Source organism: Molossus molossus, unplaced genomic scaffold (assembly GCF_014108415.1).
Source record: "Molossus molossus isolate mMolMol1 unplaced genomic scaffold, mMolMol1.p scaffold_m16_p_6, whole genome shotgun sequence".
Classification (NCBI taxonomy): domain Eukaryota; kingdom Metazoa; phylum Chordata; class Mammalia; order Chiroptera; family Molossidae; genus Molossus; species Molossus molossus.
Genome location: NW_023425399.1, coordinates 37,808,193 through 37,828,603, shown reverse-complemented (window position 1 = coordinate 37,828,603; position 20,411 = coordinate 37,808,193). Strand labels below are relative to the sequence as shown.

At 40.5% G+C, this 20,411-nt stretch overlaps 1 protein-coding gene and 1 pseudogene across 1 annotated transcript in view; one reads left to right on the top strand and one right to left on the bottom strand.

Moving 5' to 3' along the window:
• The window catches only part of MACROD2 (mono-ADP ribosylhydrolase 2), a 2,341,201-nt gene that overhangs the window by 1,687,782 nt on the left and 633,008 nt on the right, over positions 1 to 20,411 (bottom strand). The window lies entirely within an intron of this gene.
• LOC118618355 lies at positions 17,503 to 19,467 on the top strand (annotated as a pseudogene).

Below are 20,411 nucleotides of genomic sequence, written 5' to 3'. Positions count from 1 at the left end.
TTTTTGTCCTAACATGTGGTCTATCTTTGAGAATGTCTCATCTGCACTTGAGAAGAATGTGAATTCTGTAGTTTTGGGGTATAATTCTCTGTAGATATTTATTAAATCCATTTGGTCCAGTACTTCATTTAAAGTCTCTGTTTCCTTGCTAAATTTTTGTCTAGAGGATCTATCCAGTGATTTCGGCGGGTTGTTGAAGTCCCCTGCTATGATTGTATTGCTATCAATTTTTCCTTTGAAGTCTTCCAGGAGATTTTTAATATATTTTGGTGCTTCCTGTTTTTTAATGATTTTTTCCTTTTGGTCTTCTGATTGGTTTATATTTTCTACCCTATCTCTAATTCACTGATCCGGTCCTCTGCTTCTTCTACTCTGTTGTTTAGACCTTCCAATGTGTTCTTTATTTTTGAAATGTCATTCTTTCTTTCTTATTGGTGATTTTTCATTTCCAACTGGTTAATTTTCAATATTTCTGTTTTTAACTCATGGTGCTCATGGACTTACACATGCTGTTGAGCTTCCTCAAGATTATGGCTGTGAATTCTAGTTCTGTTAACTTGTTTAACTGCATGTCATTTATCTCATCTTTGGTAGAGGTCTCTTGTTCTTTCATTTGGCTTTTGTTTCTATGTTTCACCATTTTGGCTATCACAGTGGGCTTTGGAGCCTGCCAAATTTTCCCTGTGGGTATTGGTGTTCTGCTGTTTGTGGCTCGCTCTCTTGTGTTTAGATGAGCCATCGAGGACCCATGTTAAACACCACTGTCAAGTCTTACTTTCTTGGTTAGAATTGCTAGCCTAGGAATGGTACAGTTATCCTCTAGCTCTTTGCCTGGAGGCTATCAGTAGATTACTTGAAGAGCCTTGGCTTCTCAGTTGACTGAAAAACTTCCTTAGGTGTTCAACATAAGGGCATTTCCCAAGGATGGGGCAGTTGCTGGTTGTTAATGTGCCTCACTTTGCATTTCAATGGCCACCAGATGATGTTGAATTTCTGAGGGAGGGGCTGCTGCCCCTCCCCAGAGCCCTGGGAAGGAGTAAGATGACCACTGTTCTGGGTGGCCTCAACTCACCAAAAGCTCTGAGGGCCCTCCAAATTGCAAGTGTTCCCACACCGTTCCAGTCCAGTCTGCCCTCCCTCTACCAGAGCCCAAGGTAAGTGGCTGTAGCTATTTTAGCCTCTGTCCCAGCTCTGCGCTGTGGAGCCACTTGTGAGTTTAATCCAAGGGTGCTGCTCATAGCCAGGGCCGCTGCCGACCTTGGGCTCCTAGCTTCCCTCTCATGCCTCCACAGTCCTACCAGGATTGAGTCAGTGTTCATGGTTATATGGTCCTCCAAACTGCTTTTCTGTTGCTTTTTCCTGACAATTTGTCTTTATTTTTGTTGTTGGTCCCGGGAGATGATCTGTGTAGCTTCCATTCACTCCGCCGCCATTTTGGAATCCGTGTGTCTTTTTATCAGAGCATTCAAACCATTCACATTTAAGGTGATAATTTATATGTACTTATTTATTGCCATTTTTGTTTAGTATGGTTCTATTTTTCTTCCTATTTCTTCTACGAATTACAGCAGTCTTTTTAGCATTTCTTGCAGTGTTGGTTTGGTGTTAATATATTCCCTTAGCCTTTTTTGTCTGGGAAGCTCTTTATTTGACCTTCTATTTTCAATGATAGCCTTGTTGGGTAGAATAGTCTTGGGTTCAGATCCTTGTTTTTCATGACCTTGATTACTGCATGCTACTCCATTCTAGCCTGCAGTGTCTGTTGAGAAGTCAGCTGAGAGCCTTATGGGCTTTCCTTTGTAGGCAACCTGTTGTTTATGTATTACTGCTTTTAGGATTCTCTCTTTGTCTTTAATTTTTGGCATTTTAATTACTATGTGTCTTGGTGTGTGCCTGTTTGGGTTCTACTTACCTGGGGCTCTCTGTGCTTCTTGAACTTGAATGCTTTCTTTCTTCACCATGTTAAGAAAGTTTTCTGTCACTATTTCTTCAAATATATTCTCTAGCCCTTGCTCATTTCCTTTGTCCTCAGGGAATCCAATGATGTGAAAATCATTACATTTCCACTTGTCCCACAGTTCTCTTAAGCTATCTTCCTGTTTTTTAACTGTATTTTCCTTTTGTTTTTCTGATTGGTTCATTTTTTCTACCCTGTCTTCTAATTCACTGATCTGGTCCTCAGCTTCCTCTACTCTGCTGTTTAATCCTTCCAATGTGTTCTTAATTTCTGCTATGTCATTCTTCATTTCCACTTGATTGGTTTTCAACGTTTCCATATTTTTACTCATGGTGCTGAGGTCCTTACTCATGCTGTTGAGCTTCCTCAAGATCATGGCCCTGAACTCTACCTCTGATAGTTTGCTTAACTGCATTTCATTTATCTCATCTTTGATAGAATTCTCTTGTTCTTTCATTTGGGATTTGATTCTTTGTTTCACCATTTTGGCTATCTCAGTGGGTTTTAAAGCCTGCCAAATTCTCCCTCTGGGTGTTGGTGTTTTGCTTTTTGTGGCTCCCTCTACTGGGTTTGGATGGGCCTTGGCGGGCCCATGTTAAACACCATTATCAAGTCTTACTTTCCTGGGTAGATTTGCAAGCCCAGGGAAGGTTCAGGTATCCTCCAACTTTTTTCTGGAGGCTAGTAGTCTCAGTTACTCCGTGCCTTGGAATGTAGACCTGGTGTTCTGAATAAGAGGATTTCCAGAGGGTGGGATAGATGCTAGTTGTTAATGAGCCTCAATTTGCATTTCTTTGCCTCACCTGGGAAAGTCTGAATCTCCTTGGGTGGGGGAGGGGCTGCTGCTTTTCCCCACAGCTGTGGGAAGGAGCACACCGAACACCTTCCTTTGAGGCTGCAACTCAGCAAAACATTTCAGTTGTCTCCACAGAATTCCAGCCCAGTCTGTGCTCCCTCTGCAGTAGCCCCCAGGTGAGTGGATGTGGCTATTTTAGTGCTGTTTCCTGGCTCTCTGTGCTGTGGAGCTGGCTTGGTCTTTATTCTCCAAGGGCGCTGCTCACAGTTAGACTGCTGCTATCTCTGGGCTCTCAGCCCACCACCCTTTCACACCACCGCAGATCCTACCAGTGTCCCTGGTTATATGCTCCTGTCCTGCTGCTTTTCTGTTGCTTTTTTCTGAGAATTTGTCTTTATTTTAGTTGCAATTCCTGTTTGCTCCTGTGAGATGATCTGTGTTGGTTCCATTCACTCCACCTCCATTTTCACATCCCCTAAGCCTACCTTTTGCGCAGCTGGGTCGCACAGACCTCTCTGATGCCCCTGTGCCCTGCAGGTCTTGTGGGTAACTGGATTGCACAGTCCCTTTGGGGACTGGGCTGTATGCCTATGTTATGGGCTGCTGGGTTGCACAGGCGTCTCTGGTGCTTCAGCACCTTGCAGGTCCTGTGGGTAATTGGATTGCACAGTCCCTCCTGGGTCACACAGGCCTCTCTGGTGTCCCCATACCCTACATGTTTTGTGGTAGGGCAGCTGGATTGCACCAGTCTCTCTCTGGCTCAGGTTTCCCACTGATCTTGTGATCTGCTGGACCACACAGGCCTCTGTGGAGCCCAAGGTCCCGCTGTTGGCGGCTGGAGAGTGCTGCTGCCCAGTGGGGCTCAACTCCTGCTCAGCTTTTGTTATAGTTTTTGGGGATGGGTCTCAGCTGCTGGTCTGTGCTTCTGTTGCCTGGTGATGGATGTCTGCTCCCCAGCCTCTGTTGCTAGTGGTATATCTGAACTCTGATGGGGCTGTTACTATGGGGGATGGTGCTGGACTCCTGGCTGTCTGCGGCTTCCCCGACCAGCACATTGGGAGCTCCACTACTATGCATAGGTCTGTGTTGACACAGAGTGTCCACTGGTCCGATGGTGCCAGTTGCGCTAGTGGGCTCAGGTTGCTGGGCCCTGGCCATTCCCACTGCCTCCTCCCAGGGAAGACCCGGGATCTTCCAAAATGTTAGGACCTCTCCGTGTGCAGGGAGAAGTACCCTGAAGATCAACTTACTGTGGTAGCCGGCTGCTCCCATCCACAGCACAGGAACCTTCTGTTCCAGGTCTCTGCACTGTAGTAGTTTGGTCGTCCACCTTCATGTCCACTCACTCTCTCACACACTAGCTCACTGTCTCACACACTCACCCTCCCTCTGGTACTGCCCACAGCTATCGTCCTGTGCAATTATTTTAAGAATAATGAAAAGGTGTCATGATATCAAAAATTTTTGTGAATATTTTATAATATGTATTATATTACATCTATTTTTGTACATTATTAATTTTACAATGTATATATTTAGTCAATCACTTCTTTTTTTTTTTTTTTTTTTTGGTACATGCCTCTAGCAGGAACTGAACCCTGGACTCTCTGGTCCACAGGCCAATGCTCCAACTGCTGAGCCAAACTGGCCAGGGCTTTAGTCAATCACTTCTAAAATGTAGAACACTAAGTTAACATATTCATGTATCTCATTCATCTGCCCTAGTGAGAACAGTAGTGAGCCAATGAACAGAGACCTAATCAGAAAAGCCTAGATTCTGATGGGTCTGCAGGATTTAATCAGGAGGCATTGTGATAAAGGAACAAGGGTTAGATCACTGCCTGTCTTGTCCATTAGTCACCATAGGTCTTAGCATATAACCAGTGAATGAGTAAATCTTAAGGGCAGGGTAAATGGTTTGAGATGCAGCTGAGAGCATAGAGTTCTATAGAATGAGAGCAGATAACAATCTGAATAGGTCAACCCAAAACAAATAAAAAAAGACAAGTAAGTGGAACTCCAGGTAAGAAGTGGAGCTCTGAGCCCAAGGAGCAATGAAAGCAAAATTAACATACAGAGTCTGAGCCAGTACAGAAATGACAGCCTTGGGAATATCCCATGTTGTCACAGACACTGGCATCTGACCATTTCATCACATCACTTTCATAACCTTGAAAGCATCAGGACCTTCTTAGAAGGTCAGCCCTGATGGATATGGTACTATATTTTCAGGGAAGTAACTGTGGGACATGGAGATATGGAATCCCCCCAGCTGGAATGAGCCATTCCTCTGGATCTTGGGAAGTTTCTTTTGGGACGAATCCCAGTCTTGCTTCTACCAGTGGTCCAAGGCTAAGATGGACTTTGGGAGGGTTTAGCCACTAGAAATACATTTTTTTAAACCCTCACCCAAGGATATTTTTTCATTTATCTTCAGATAGAGTGGGATTGGGGGCGAGAGAGAGAGAGAAACATTGATGTGAGAGACACATCGACTGGTTGCCTCCTGCACGAACCCGACTGGAGCTGAGGACCGAACTGCAACCGAGATATGTGCCCTTGACCAGAATCAAACCTGCGACTCTGGTACACGGGCCGACGTTCTAATCACTGAGCCAAACCGACCAGGGCCAGAAACAATTTTTTTGAATAAACTGGTAAAGATGTAATTAGTCTAATTGTCTAATATAGTTGTTTGGAGACTTTTTCAATAGTCTCCTCTGTTGTGAAGTATGAACACTAACAAGGAGAGCAGTACAGCAATAAACATTCTATAGGATTCTTTCATCCTGGAAACAACACCTGAACAAATTGATCAGTATTGTGCATTTCTGAAAAAAAAATTTCCTCGCACTAAGACAAGGTCTAATTCAAACCTTTGTTCATAACTTTCTTAAACCAAAAGGTCTTATCTGTTATAAAAACAATCAGCTCAGATCCTCAGGAGTAGATGAGAATATAAGCAGGGAGTTGCGAAAAATGAGTATAAATTTCCATTTAATGTCTGTACTTTACATGACTGTGAGCATCATGGACAAAAACCATTTTTTTAAATTCAAGTATATAATTGTTTTCTTTTTCTTTTAATTACTTATATTAATTTGTTTTTGTTACAGATGTTTCTGCTTTTCCCCCTGTTGACATTCTCATGCCCATCCCCCCTGCCCCATCCCCAGCTTTGTTGTTTATGTCCATTGGTTATGCATACATGGATATAAGTTCTGTGGTTTATCTCTTCCCCCCCAACACTCCCTCTTCTGAGGTTTGTCAGTCTGTACCCTACCTCTATGTCTCTGGGTCAATTTTGTTCATCAGTTTGTTTAGTTCATTATATTCAACAAATAAGTAAGATCATGTGATATTTGTCTTTCCCTGGTTGGCTTGTTTCGCTTAGCATAATACTCTCCAGGTTCCTCCATGTCATTTCACAGGATAAGAGATCTTTCTTTCTAACAACTGCACAGTATTCCATTGTGTGCATGTACCACTTCTTTTTTATCCACTCATCTACTGATGGACATTTGGGCTGTTTCAAGATCTTAGCTATTGTAAATAGTGCTGCTATGAACATACGGGTACATATATTCTTTCTGATTGGTGTTTCAGGTTTCTTAGGGTATATTCCTAGAAGTGGGATCACTGGGTCAAATGGAAGTTCAAATTTTAGCTTTCTGAGGTAACAGCATAGTGTTTTCCACAGTGGCTGCACCAGTCTACATTCCCACCAGTGTGTACTAAAGTTGCCTTTTCTCCATGCCTTCGCCAGCACTTGTTGTTGGATGATTTGTTGATGGTGGCCATTCTGACAGTTGTGAAGTGATGCCTTTGGTTTTTTATCTTTCATTTTGTTTATGTGGTGTATCACATTTATTGATTTGCAAATATTGTACCATCCTTGCATCTCTGGGATGAATCCCACTTAATCATGATGAATAATTTGTTTGATGTATTGCTGGATCCAATTGACTAATATTTTGTTAAGGATTTTGGCCTCTGTGTTCATCAGGGATATTGGTCTGTAGTTTTCTTTCTTTGTAGTGTTTTTATCCAGTTTTGGAATTGGGACTGTCTGCGTTTTCTGGACTTGCATGACTTTTTCCTTTACCAGTTTAGGAAACTTTTCTATCATTATTTCTTCAAACAGTTTCTCTATTCCTTTCTCTGATTTTTCTCCTTCTGGTACCCCTATAATGTGAATATTGTTATGTTTTGTATTGTTCCACAGCTCCCTTGAACTCTCCTCCTGCTTTTTAAACTTTTTTTCCATTTGCTGCTCTATTTGGGTGTTTTTCTCTACCTTGTTTTCTAAGTCGCTGATTCAGTCTTCAGCTTCTTCTAATCTATTATCAAACTCTTTTAAGGTATTTTTCATAACAACTATGTCATTCTTTATTTCCTTTTGATTTTTATGCATAGTTTCTACCTCTTTATGTGTAACTTCTACCTCCTTTTTAAAGCTGAAGTAGTTTCCAGTGAGCTCTTCATCATTCTCATTACGTTGCTTGTAGTTCCCACCAAATTGTTTGAGCACCCTTAAAATCATTGCTGTGAATTCTTTATCTGACAAGTTGCTTTCTTCCATTTCCTGTATTTCCTTTTCTGGTGATTCCTCTTTTTCTTTCCTTTGGGTGTTGTTTCTTTGTCTCTGCATTTTAGCCACCTGATAGCTCTAGACGCAGCGAGGGATGTTTGGATGTGTAGGCAGCTCACTGTATATCAAACAAGGCTACTGTGCCTCCCAGATCGTTCTGTTGCATGTCTCCTCTTGCCTGCTGTGGATCCTGGAGGACTGACTACTGGGGGCTGGTATTGGTGTGTCCTGGTAGGTGCTGCTGCTGGATCACATGGGCCCCTCTGGAGTTGTGTTCCCTGCTGGTTGCTGGTGCCACCTGTAGCTGTATTGCTCAGGCCCTGCTGGAGCCACACTCCCTGCCTGCACTGTGGGCAGCTGGGTCGCACAGGCACCTCAGGAGGCCCAGCTCCTCACTGCTCCCATGGGCAACTATGTCGCACAGACCACACTGGAGCCCTGGCTCCCCGCCGATCTTGTGGCCTTGTTAGAGCCCCCGCTCCCACTGATCCTGTAGGGAGCTGGTTTGCACAGTCCCCTCTGGAGACCTAGTTCCATGCCTATCTTGTGGGCAGCTGGGTCACACAGGCCTCTTTGGAGCTCCAGATCCCCACCACTCTTGTGGGCCACTGGGTTCTATCTTTTGGGGTCTTCTGGGGTTCATTTTGCTTGGGACTCTCTGGGTTTTCTGGACTTGCATGACTTTTTCCTTTACCAGTTTAGGAAAGTTTTCTGTCATTATTTCTTCAAACATTTTATTCCTTTCTCTGATTTTTCTCCTTCTGGTACCCCTATAATGTGAATATTGTTATGTTTTGTATTTGTTTTGGGTTATATAGGTCCCTCTGGAGCTTGGATCCCCACCGCTCTTGTGGGCAGCTGGGTTGCACAGGCTCCTATGGAACCCCAGGTTCCACAGCTGGTGGTTGGGGAGTACTGCTGCCCAGTGGAGCTCAGCTCTTGCTCAGCCTTTGCTGTAGTTTTTGGGGATGGGTCTCATCTGCTGGTCTATGCTTCTGTTGCCTGGGGATGGATGTCTGCTCCCCAGCCTCTGTTGCTGGAGGTATATCTTGACTCTGATCGGTCTGCTACTGTGGGGGATGGTGCTGGGTTCCTGGCCATTTGCGGTTTCTGCAGCAAGCACCTTGACAGCTCCACTACTGTGCACTGGTCTGTGTTGACACAAGGTGGTCCGATGGTGCCAGGTGCACTGGTGGACTCAGTTTGCTGGGCCCTAGCTGTTCCCACTGCCTCCTCTCAGGGAAGACCCAGGATCTTCCAACATGATGGGACCTCCTTGCAGTGCAGGGAGAAGTACCCTGGAGAGCCACTTACCACGGTAGCCAGCTGCTCCCCATTCACAGCACAGGAACCTTCTGCTCCGTGTGTCTGCACTGCATGACTTTGGTCATCCACCTTCACATTCACTCACACTCTCTCTCACACACTAGCTTACTTTCTCATGCACTCACCATCCCTCTGGTCCTGCCCACCACCATCTTCTCCAGAAACCATTTTTTAGGCATTGCAGATATTCAACAATTTTTGTTTAATTAATAAATGTAGGAATGACAAATGAATGAATGGATTCCCTAGCTCCAGGAAGAAGGGCAATGATGGGTAATACCAGATATGCTGGGCCTGGTTTTACTCTAGTAATTGTTATTTAAGGTCCCTTGTATGTGAAGATAGTTCATTAAACAATTCCATACTACAATGAGTAGTAGAACAAAGTGCCAGACTCATGGCTTCTGGTGACTTTTTTTTCCAGCTTTATTGAGGCATAATTGACAAATAAAATTATAAGAGATTGAAAGTACAGAATGTGGTGATTTGATACACATATGCATTGTAAAAGGATCCCCCCCCCCCCCGAGTTCATTAACACATCCATCATCTCACCTAATATATTTGTTTTTTATTTTGGTAAGAACATTTAAGTTCTCTCTTAAGAAAATTTTAATTATACAATATAGCATTGTGAACTACATATATTAGATTATATATTAGATATCAGCATGTTATAGATTAGATTCTCAAACTTTATTCATCTTACAACTGAAAGTTTGTACTCTCCCTACTTTCTCCATCTCCAGCCCCTGGCAACCACTTTTCTACTCTGTGTTTCTATGTGTCTTTCTTTCTTTCTTTTTAAAATAGATTCTACATATAAACGATACCATGTCTTTCTCTGTGTGGCTTATTTTATTTAGCATAATGTCCTCCAGTTTCATCATGTTTTCAAATATGACAGAACTGATTTCTATTTTTTAGGCTAAATAATATTTCTGTGAGTGTGTGCATGTGCGTGTGTGTGTGTCTTTATCACATTTTTGTTATTAATTTGTTTTTTTATTATTGTTTTTATTTTTAATTACAGTTGATGTACAATATTATATTAGTTTCAGGTGTGCAACCTATTGATTAGATATTTATATAACTAATGAAGGTATCACTCCATTAAGTCTTGTACCCACTGGACACCATACAAATTTATTACAATATCAACTATATTCCTTATTCTGTATTTTACATACCAATAACCATTCTGTAACTACCAATTTATACTTCTTAAGCCCATCACCTTTTTCACCATTTTCCCAACAGACTTTTAAAATGTTCTCTGTATCTATGAGTTTGTTTCTGTTCTGCTTGTTTGTTTATTGTGCTCTTTAGATATAAGTAAAATCATATGGCATTTGTCTTCCTTCGTCTGACTTATTTCACTCAGCACAATGCCCTCTAGGTCAATTCATGTTGTTACAGATGGCAAGATTTTACTCATTTTTTAGAGCTGAGTCATATTCCATCATATATATGACTTCTTTATCCATTCATCTATTGATAAACACTTAGGTTGCTTCCATATCTTGTCTATTGTAAATAATGCTGCAATAAACATAGGATATACACGTCTTTTCAATTTAGTATTCTGTGTTTCTTCAGGTAAACAGCCAGAAGTAGAACTGCTGCAACCTTCTATGTCTCTTGTTATAGCCATTATTTTAAAATCTATTTTGTCTGGTATAAGTATTGTTACTACAGCTTTATTGAGGGGATTTCCATTTTCATGAAATATCTCATTCACTCTCTGTCTGTCCTTTGACCTTAAGGAAGTCTCTTGTAGACAGTATATATTCGGGTCATGTTTGTTATCTATTCAGCCACCATATGTCTTTTGAGTGAACCATTTAAAGTAATTGTTGCTAAATATGTATTTATTGTCATTTTATTGTACATATTTTTATCCTTCCCTGTCCCTTTCTTCTTCTTCTAGACCCTTTAGTCCAGCCAGTATGGCTCAGTGGTAGAGCATCGACCCATGAACCTATAGGTCACTGGTTTGATACCTGGTCAGGGCACATGCCTAGGTTGTGAGCCAAATCCCCAGTGTGGAGAATGCAGGAGGCAGCCAATCGATGTTCTCTCTCACTGATGTCTCTCTCTCTCTCTCTCTCTCTCTCCCTCCCTCCCTCCCTCCCACCCTCCCTCTCCCTTCTTCTCTCTTTTTCAAATCAATAAAAGAAAAAAAAAAGACCTTTTAAAATTTCTTTTAATACTGGTTTAGTGGTGATGGAAACCTTTAGGTTTTCTTGTCTTAGAAGCTCTTTATCTGTCCTTCATCTCTAACAGATAACTTTGCTGAGTAGAGTAATCTTGGTTGTGAGTCCATGCTTTTCATTACTTTAAATATTTCATGCCAAGCCCTTTGGGTTTGCATGCTTGCATACTTCTGTTGAGAAATCAGCTGAAAGTCTATTCTATAAGATTTTTTTTTTTTTTTTAATGAAGAAAGGGAGAGGGAGAGAGAGAAAAACACTGATGTGAGTGCAAAACATTGATTAGCTGCCTCCTGAGCACTCCCTAGCAAGGATTGAGCCTGCAACACAGGTTTGTGTCCTGACATGGAATTGAACTTTCAGTGCAAGGAATGATGTTCAACCAACTGAGCCACATTGGCCACGGCTGAGCTGACAGGCTTATGGGAGCTCCCTTATAGGCAATAAACAGTCTTTCTCTTGCTGTTTCTCAGATTCTGTCTTTGTCGTTAACATGTGACATTTTAATTATGATGTTTATTGGTGTGGGTCTCTTGGTGTTCATCTTATTTGAAACTCTCTGTACTTTTTGAACTTTTATGTCTATTTCAGTTGATGTTTTTTCAAATAAGTTTTCAATTCCTTGCTCTCTCTCTTTTCCTTCTAGTACCCATATGATGTGAATGTTGTTGTAAGCTTCAAGTTGTCCCAGATGCTCCTTAAACTATCCTCATTTTTTTTTTTCTGTTGTGACTGAATGTTTTCTGCTTCCTTACCTTCCAAATTGCTGATTTGATCCTCTGCTTCATCTACTCTACTATTGATTCCCTGTCATATATTCTTAATTTCAGCTAATGCATTCTTTATTTCTGACTAGTTTTTTTTTTTTTTATGTTTTCTATCATTATTTTTATGTTTTCTATCTCTTTGTTGAAGTTCTCACTAAGTTCATCTCTCTTCCTCTAAGTTTATAGAGCATACTTATAAGTAGTGTTTTGAATTCTGTATCTGCTATATTGCTTGTCTTCAATTTATTTAGTTCTTTTTCTGGAATTTTGTTCTGTTCTTTCATTTGGAACATGTTTGTCTCCTTATTTTGGCTTCTTCTTTGTGTTTGTTTCTATGTGTTAGGTTGAGCTGCTATGTCTTCCAGTCTTAGTAGAGTGGCCTTATATATTAGGTGCCCTATATGGTCCAGTGGCATAACCTTCTTGGCATAACCCAAGCTGTGCACTCCAGGTACACCCCACACTTCCATCCCCATGTGAGCTGCATATACTCTTCTCTAGTTGAGCCTTGATAAGAATGGAAGGAATTTACTCCCAGGCTGATTGGCTGTGAGAATTGGTTGCCACCACCATGGAGGTTCTGCCATGCAGGGGACAACCCCACAGAGCAGGATATACTTCAGCAGAGCTCTGGTGCCTAATTGAGTCCACTCCTTGAGTGTGTCGCTGGTGGAGGTGGTTTGGTGGTGCTATAGCAAAATCTGAAGCTGTCAACCAGGTGCATTAGCTCTGGAGCCACTCTGAAGGTGCAGACCAAGGTCAGCCGCCACCTGTGTGCCCTGCCTGGGGCCACCCGGCATGAGCTACAAAGCAATCTGCAGATGGCTGCTACTTTTCTGGGCTTGGAAGTACCCAGGAGAAGCCATGCTGGGAAATGAGGCCAACTGCTGCTAATGCTGGGCCTGAACCCTCTTAGCAAGGATATGAAGTATGTCAACACCAGATGCTGCTTGTTTGATGTTTGTAAACCTTTGAGAGATTTTAGGAAAATCCAAAGAATGAGCCAAAACAGGGCATTTGTATGGAAAAGTCATCAAAAATGGCTTGGGTGGCCCTGCAAGTTGGGTGGGGGCAGCATCTCAGGGAAAGACCAGGGCAAGTAAACAGTGCTAGCCAGGTTGAAGGAAATTCAGATATGGCATCTGCCTGCTAATTCTGTCAGGGCAGGGTTCAAAAAGGGGGTGGGGGGCTCTGCCAGCACTTCTGTCTGGGAGAAAGCTATGTCTCCAACCCCCACTAAACAATCTAGTTCCTCTCCTATGTCCCTGGCACTTTTGGAGCTGCTGACCCAGTGCTGGAACTCAGAGCAAATGAGTCCCAGTGAGTCTGTGTGCAGGTCCTTTGTGAGAAACACCTGGGACTCCAGCAGACTTCTGTCTTAGCCACAATCTCTGATGGTTTTTATACCTAAAAGTTATGGGAACTTCTCTTCCTAGCACTGAAATCCTGGGCTGGTATCCTGGTGTGGGACTGGAACTTCCCACTCCTCAGGGGGATTTCCACAGCCAAGATTTCCTTCTCAATTTTAACAACCACACAGGGGTGGGACCAACCCATTTCACGTCTCTATCTCTCCTACTAGTTTTCACAAGGCTTCTTTACATCCTAAGTTATAGGGCTTCTGTGCAGATGGATTTCAGGTGGTTCTGCATGATGCTCTTTCTATAGTTCAGTTGTAATTTTGATGTGGTTGTGGAAGGATGCAAGTACCGCTTTTACCTACTCCACCATCTTGACTAGGAGCTCTGTATTCATCTGTTTATGGCAAAAGGTTTTCATACCTTGGCTGTGATAAATAATGCTGCTATATAACATGGGAATATAGGTATCCCCTCAAGATAATGATTTTGTTTCCTTTGGATATATATCCAGAGAAGGGATTGCTGGATCACATGGTAGTTCTATTTTTAATGTATTGAAGAATCCATACTATTTCCATAGTTGCTATACCAGTTTACATTCCTGTCAACAGAATACAAGAGATGATTCCCTCTTCTCCATATCCTTGCCAGCATTTATTACCTCTTGTCTTTTTGATAAGAGGCAAAATATCTCATTGTAGTTTTGATTGCCATCTCTCTTATGAGAAACTTTTCATGTATCTGCTGGATATTTGTATGCCTTCTTTGGAAAAATATCTGTTTAAGTGCTTTGACCATGTTTTATTGGGTTATTTGGGTTTTTTTGTTTGTTTGTTTGCTTTGCTATTGAGTTATGTGATTTCCTTGTATATTTTGGATATTAACCTCTTATATATGGTTTGCAAAGGTTTTTTTTCCCTGTCTGTAGGCTCACTTTCCACTTTGTTGATGATTTCCTTTGTTGTGTAAAATCATTTTAGTTTGATGTAGTCCTGCTTGCTTATTTTTGCTCATTTTGCCTTTGTTTTTGATGTCAACTAAAAAAATAAAATTATTTCCAAGACCAATGTAAAGAAATTTGCCTCCTATGCTTTCTTGAGTTTTATAGTTTCAGGTATTATTTTCACGGTTTTAATCCATTTTAAGTTAATTTTTATGTATGGTGCAAGATAGGAATCCAGTTCCTTTTCTTTTTTTTCATGTTGCCATCCTCTAGTGGCCTCGTGACTTTTAATAATATTCTGACAGCAGTAAGAACATCAGCTAGAATGTGCACAGATTTTCTATTTTCATAGTCCTTTTAGTACTCCTGTTTTAGTAATTTGTTCACTTAAGAAATATTTAGTAAGTACTGATTACTTAGCAGACACAGTTTCAGAAACTTGGCATACTATAATGAATAAAACAGACAAAAATCTCTGCCCTCATAATAGTAACATTCTGGTAAACAAACACTATATAAAATAACACATAATTCCCGGGACTCACGATAGATTCATAGAGCCTTAGATATTATTATACCCACTTTCATATTAGGAAAGTGGGGCCTAGAGGGGCAATGTGACATGGCCACAAACTGACATGGCCTCAGTTTATGAAAGACAGAGCCAGAACTCAAATATAGTTTTATGATACCAAATCCTAATGTTATTCTACCTGGCTATAGCCCCTCCTCATCATATGCTAAACACTATGCAAACAAACAAAAAAACAATTTCATTATGCCCAAGACTGTTGTTTATATTTATATTAATCACTACTTTTATCTAAGAATCATGTTCTAAAATAGGCGTGCGTAAACATTACTGACAAAAACTGATTCCAATTAGCTTCAAACTCAAGATTTTTTAAATTGATATTTTTTAGAGAGAGAAATAAAGAGGGAGAGAGAGAGAAAAACATTAATGTGAAAGCAAAATATCCACCAGCTGCCTCCTGCACACCTCCTACTAGAGATTGAGCCCACAATCCGACATGTGTCCTGACTGGGAATCAAATCAGTGACCTTCCGGTGAACGGGACATGCCCAACCAACTGTGCCACACTGCTCTGGGCTCTTTAAACATTTTTGGGGAGAGTATAATAAACATATGAAAAGGCACTTATCATAAATGTACAGCTCAGTGAATTTTCATGAACTAAACACACCCTGCTAAGCAGCAACAAAAAATAAAATATTATTCCTTCCCTAAAACCCTCTCATGCCCCCTTTCAGTTTCTATACTACCTCCATGGGTAACCACTATCCTCAGTGCTAACAGTAAATATTAGTTTTGTCTATTTTTATGCTTTGAATAAAAGAAATCATATAATACATACTCTTTTGCATCTGACTTCCTTCTCTTACTATTGTCTGTGTGATTCATTCATAAGATTGTATAGTTAAAGATTATTCATTCTCATTATTTATCTTCTCTACCACTGGCTGTTATTACAGTAGTTTCCATTTTGGAACAATATGTTGTGCTGCTGTCAAGATTCTTATGCAGTCTCTTGATGAATATTTTACATATTTTTCTTGAGAATACACTGAGGAGTGGCATTGCTGAGTCATAGGGTAGATGTATGTTTAACTTTAGTAGATACTGTAAAGCAGTTTTCCAAAGTGGTTTTAATAATTTGCTATTTCCAAGTAGTTTAGAGTCTCAACTACTCCAGGTTGTAAATATTTACATGAGATGCCAAAATGTCTTCTAAAATGGGTACCAATTCATCTCTAAGATAACCTCACATAATTTTACTTGTTTTCACAGAAATTCACATATGACTGATCTGTATTTAAAAACCAGAAATAGTATAGTAGTAAATATTCTTAGTTCTCCCCTTTATTAGACTCTTCTATAAAGTACTTCCATTTCCAAGAAGAACTACAGAATACAAGTGGTAAAGCAATTTCAAAAAGTCTAGGATCCCATACTATTTATAACAAAATATATTAAGCAAATACTTCTTAACTGAATATAATGGATCATTTGAGTGATAATAGTCTTTTTCTTCTTTTTCATTCCCTATATCTGTGCTATCCTAAAATAATAAAGTGCCTTCTCCTAGAATAACAGCAACTGTTTAATGCATAAAGACAGGTTTCTAGGAGATTAAATAATTTGGTTTTTCTTAATTGGAGAAAGAGCTCATGATTACATTTGCAAGGACTGGTTAAATCTACATTATAATAAGCTAAAACCAATTCTGAGAATTTCTCTGCATTTTTATTTTAACGGAATGCCTATCAAAGAACTGTAAGCAGGCAAACACTTATCTATTTTATAATTCTGATGAGTGACACATCAAAATGCATGAGAATGAATCTTTTTTGCACTTAAGCTTCCAATTAGAACCCATGGAATGTCAGGGACCAAATGATATTTCAGAAACAAAGTACATAACAGATACTCAATACATTTGGAGTCTGGCAAAATAGACTACTGTTTTTATTAAAAGTGACATAAATATAAAAGGAAATTCAGTTTATCCAGGTTCATTTCTAACAATGATTATAATAAAACAGTGCTAGAAATAACTTCAATATTCTAAACATTCTGACTTCCCTAATGCTCATTGGCTAAGCAGTACATTGACAGATGCTGTGAAGTCACCCCTAAAAAGGAAATGAGACACACCTCCCATCTCCATCACCTTCATATTTATTAGAGACTTAATAATAGCCAATGCTAGATAACCAGCCCAGCCAAGAAGTAGAAAAACTAAGATAAATATATATGTTTAGCCAGTATATCCTTTTTTTCCAGGCCCTAGATCCTCCATATACACTGAAATCAGCTGTTTCCTATTTTGAGCTCCTTCTAATGTGCTTATAGAAAATGCATATACCTTTCCTTAAACTTAACAATTAAAAATGTGCAGGGCCCTAGACAGTTTGGCTCAGTGGTTGAGCGTCAGCCTGCGAACCAGAGTCCCCGGTTCAGTTCCCGCTAGGGGCACGTAACACAAACACACACACACACACACACACACACAAATGTGCAGGGTGAGACCAAGAAATTTGCATTTTTTTAATCCTCACCTGAGGATATGTTTTTATTGATGTTTTAGAGAGAGGAAGGAGGAGAGAAATAGAGAAACATCAATGTGAGAGAGAAACACTGATCAGTTGCCTCTTGCACATGCCCTGACCAGGGACCAAACTGCATCCTAGTTATATACCCTGACTGGGAATAAAACCCCCAATCTTTTGGTGCGTGGAACAATGTTCCAACCAACTGAGACACCCAGCCAAGGCAAGGAATCTGCATTTTTAACAAATACATAAAGTAAAGCTTGAGAATCACTGCTCAAGCTAGAATTGGAGATTAGTGGCAGGATTGAGGTAAAGAGAGGAAAAACAGAAATAATTCATGCTACATCATTTCTAGCTATAATTTTTTTAAAAATCACATAATTTCATTTCCCACTTTTTGACTAGTCATTATAATACTCAAATTGTGCCTTAAAAATAAAGACACCACCTTTTAGGACAGGCCCTCTGGAGAGATGGCTATAGTGCAGAGGCCTGAGGTGCATGTGGATAGTGGTGTGCTGAAACTAAGCAAATATGAGCTAAAGAGACACCTGAAAGCTGAGAAGAATGTAGTGAAGCAGGAGGTCCAACAGTAGAGCTCACTGAGAAACAACCAAGCCAGGCCAATTCTGCTCCACCAACCACATCGCTGACAGTGATGTGGATGCCAGGAGGAAAACCTGGACCCAAACAAATACTGCAAGATTGATGGCCAAGCAGTTCATCAACTAAAGGCCAATGGTGAGGACCTGTAACCACACAAGTTCCATATAGAAGTCTTGCTCACTTAGATCATCCAAGAATACAGTCACTTGCAGCCTGGGGACCACCGTAGTGATATCACCTTAAAGGTAGGATCCATGCTAAAAGAGCTTTTGAGGGAAAGCTCATCTTCTATGACCTTAGAGGAGATGGGGTCAAGTTTCAAGCCATGGCCAATTACAGGAATTGCACAAATCAGAAGAATAACTTATTCATCAATAACAAACTATGTAAGGGAGACATAATTGGCATTCAGGGAAATCCTGGAAGAACCAAGAAGGGTGAGTTGAGCATCATTCCCTATGAGATCACACTGCTATCTCCTTACTTTCATATGTTATCTCATCTCTACTTTGGCCTCAAAGACAAGGAAACGATACTGTCACAAATACTTGGACTTGCTCCTGAATTATTTTATGAGGCAGAGATTTATCATCTGCTCTAAGGTCATCACATATATAAGAAGTTTCTTGACCCTCACTGGCTAGTTCAGTTGATTAGTGTCATCCCCATATGCCAAGGTTGTGGTTTCTATTCCTGGTCAGGGTACAGGAATCAACCAATGAATGCATAAGTAAGGGGAACAACAACTCATTCTCTCTCTCTCTCTCTCTCTCTCTCTCTCTATCTCTATCTCTATCTCTATCTCTATCTCTATCTCTATCTCTATCTCTATCTCTCAAATAAAACAATCAATAAAAAAATTTTAAAAACTGTTTCTTGGATGAATTGGGATTCCTAGAGACTGAAGCTTTCATGATGAGCATCAAACCAGGGGGAGCTGTGGCCAAACATTTTACCACCTACCTCAATGAGCTGGACCTGAATTTACATGAGACTTGCTCCAGAACTCTACCATAAGATGCTGATGGTTGGTGGCTTTAACTGGGTTTATGAAATTGGACACCCGTTCTGGAATGAAGGAAATGACTGACTCACAATCCTGAGTTCACCACCTGTGATTTCTACTTGGCCTACGAGACCATCACGATCTCATGGAAATCATGGAGAAGATGATTTCAGGGATGGTGAAGCACATTACAGGTGGTTACAAAGTGATATACCATCCAGATGGCCCAGAGGTCCAAGCCTAAGAGACTGACCTTACCCCACCTTTTTGAAGAATCAGCATGTAGAAGAGCTTGAGAAAGCCCTAGCTATGAAGCTTCCAGAAGCTAACCTCTTCAAAACTGAAGAAACTAACAAAATTATTGATATCTGTGTGACAAAAGCTAATGAATGCCCTCCACTTCAGACCACAGCAAGGCTCCTTGATAAGCTTGTTGGGGAGTTCCTGGAAGTGACATGTATTAATCCTACATTCATCTGTGATCACCCACAGATAATAAGCCCTTTTTCAAAACAGTAGTGCTCTAAAGCCAGTCTGACTGAGTTTGAGTTTTTTTGTTAAGAAGAAGGAAATAAGCATTCCTACATAGAGCTGAATGACCCCATGAGGCAGCAGCAGCTTTTGAAACAAGTTTAGAGATGAAAATTTCTGCACTGCCCTGGAATTCAGGCTGCCCCCCACAGCTGGCTTGAGCATGGGCATCAACCGAGTCACCACGTTTTTCACAGGCTCCAATAACATCTAGGAAGTACTTCTGTTTCCTGCCATGAAACCCAAAGACAGGAAAGAAAATGTAGCAACTGCTGATACATTATCTAGAAAATAATAATTGCAAGTCACAAAACTCAGGCATCTTTGCACTTCTGCAATAGATCAAGGATTGCAAGCGAATTCCTGTACGTTGCTCTCCATTTGATTATCACGGTTCAGTTACCAGAAGAGAGAAAATGAATTAAGAATTCATTTTTTATTCCTTTTAGAGACAAAACTATTTGTCTCTAAAAAAGTAGAAACAAGATTAAAAAATAAAGATACATGGCCCTGTCTCAAAGACACTAAATTAGAATCTCCTAAAGAAGAACCTAGAGCCCTGGCCGGGTAGCTTAGTTGATTAGAACATCATTCCCATTCACCAAGGTTGCAGGTTCGATCCCTGGTCAGGGCACATATAAGATTCAACCCATGAATGCTTAAATAAGTGGAACAACAAACTGATATCTCTCTTTCCCTCTCTCCCTCCCTCCCTCTCTAAAAAATCAATAAATAAAAATAAAGACCTAGAGTTAATATTTTTTTTAATTTAAAAAAATATATTTTTATTTATTTTTTAGAGAGAGAGAAAGGGAGAAAGAGCTGGAAACATCGATCGACTGCCTCCTGCACATCCGACACTGGAGATCGAGCCCAAAACCCAGGCATATGCCTGACCAGGAATGGAACTGGAACTTCTCAGTCCATGAAACATTGCTCAATCCACTGAGCCACACTGACCAGGCTAGAATTAATATTTTTGAAAAGCTTCTACGATTCTAAAGATCAGGGAAGTCTGACACACTGTGGGAACTTTCTTACATTCTGTTCAATTAACCTTGGCCAATTAGAGAACTTAGAACTTTGACTCTCAAATTTTCATAGAATTTAATCACATATTTCTTTCTTGAACTCTTTCCATGGTTGAAAGAAACAAAACACAAACACTTTTAGGCTGCCAATTCTCTTCATTTCTATAGCTGGCTCTTTTCTTCATTCTTTTTTTTTTTTTTTTTTTTA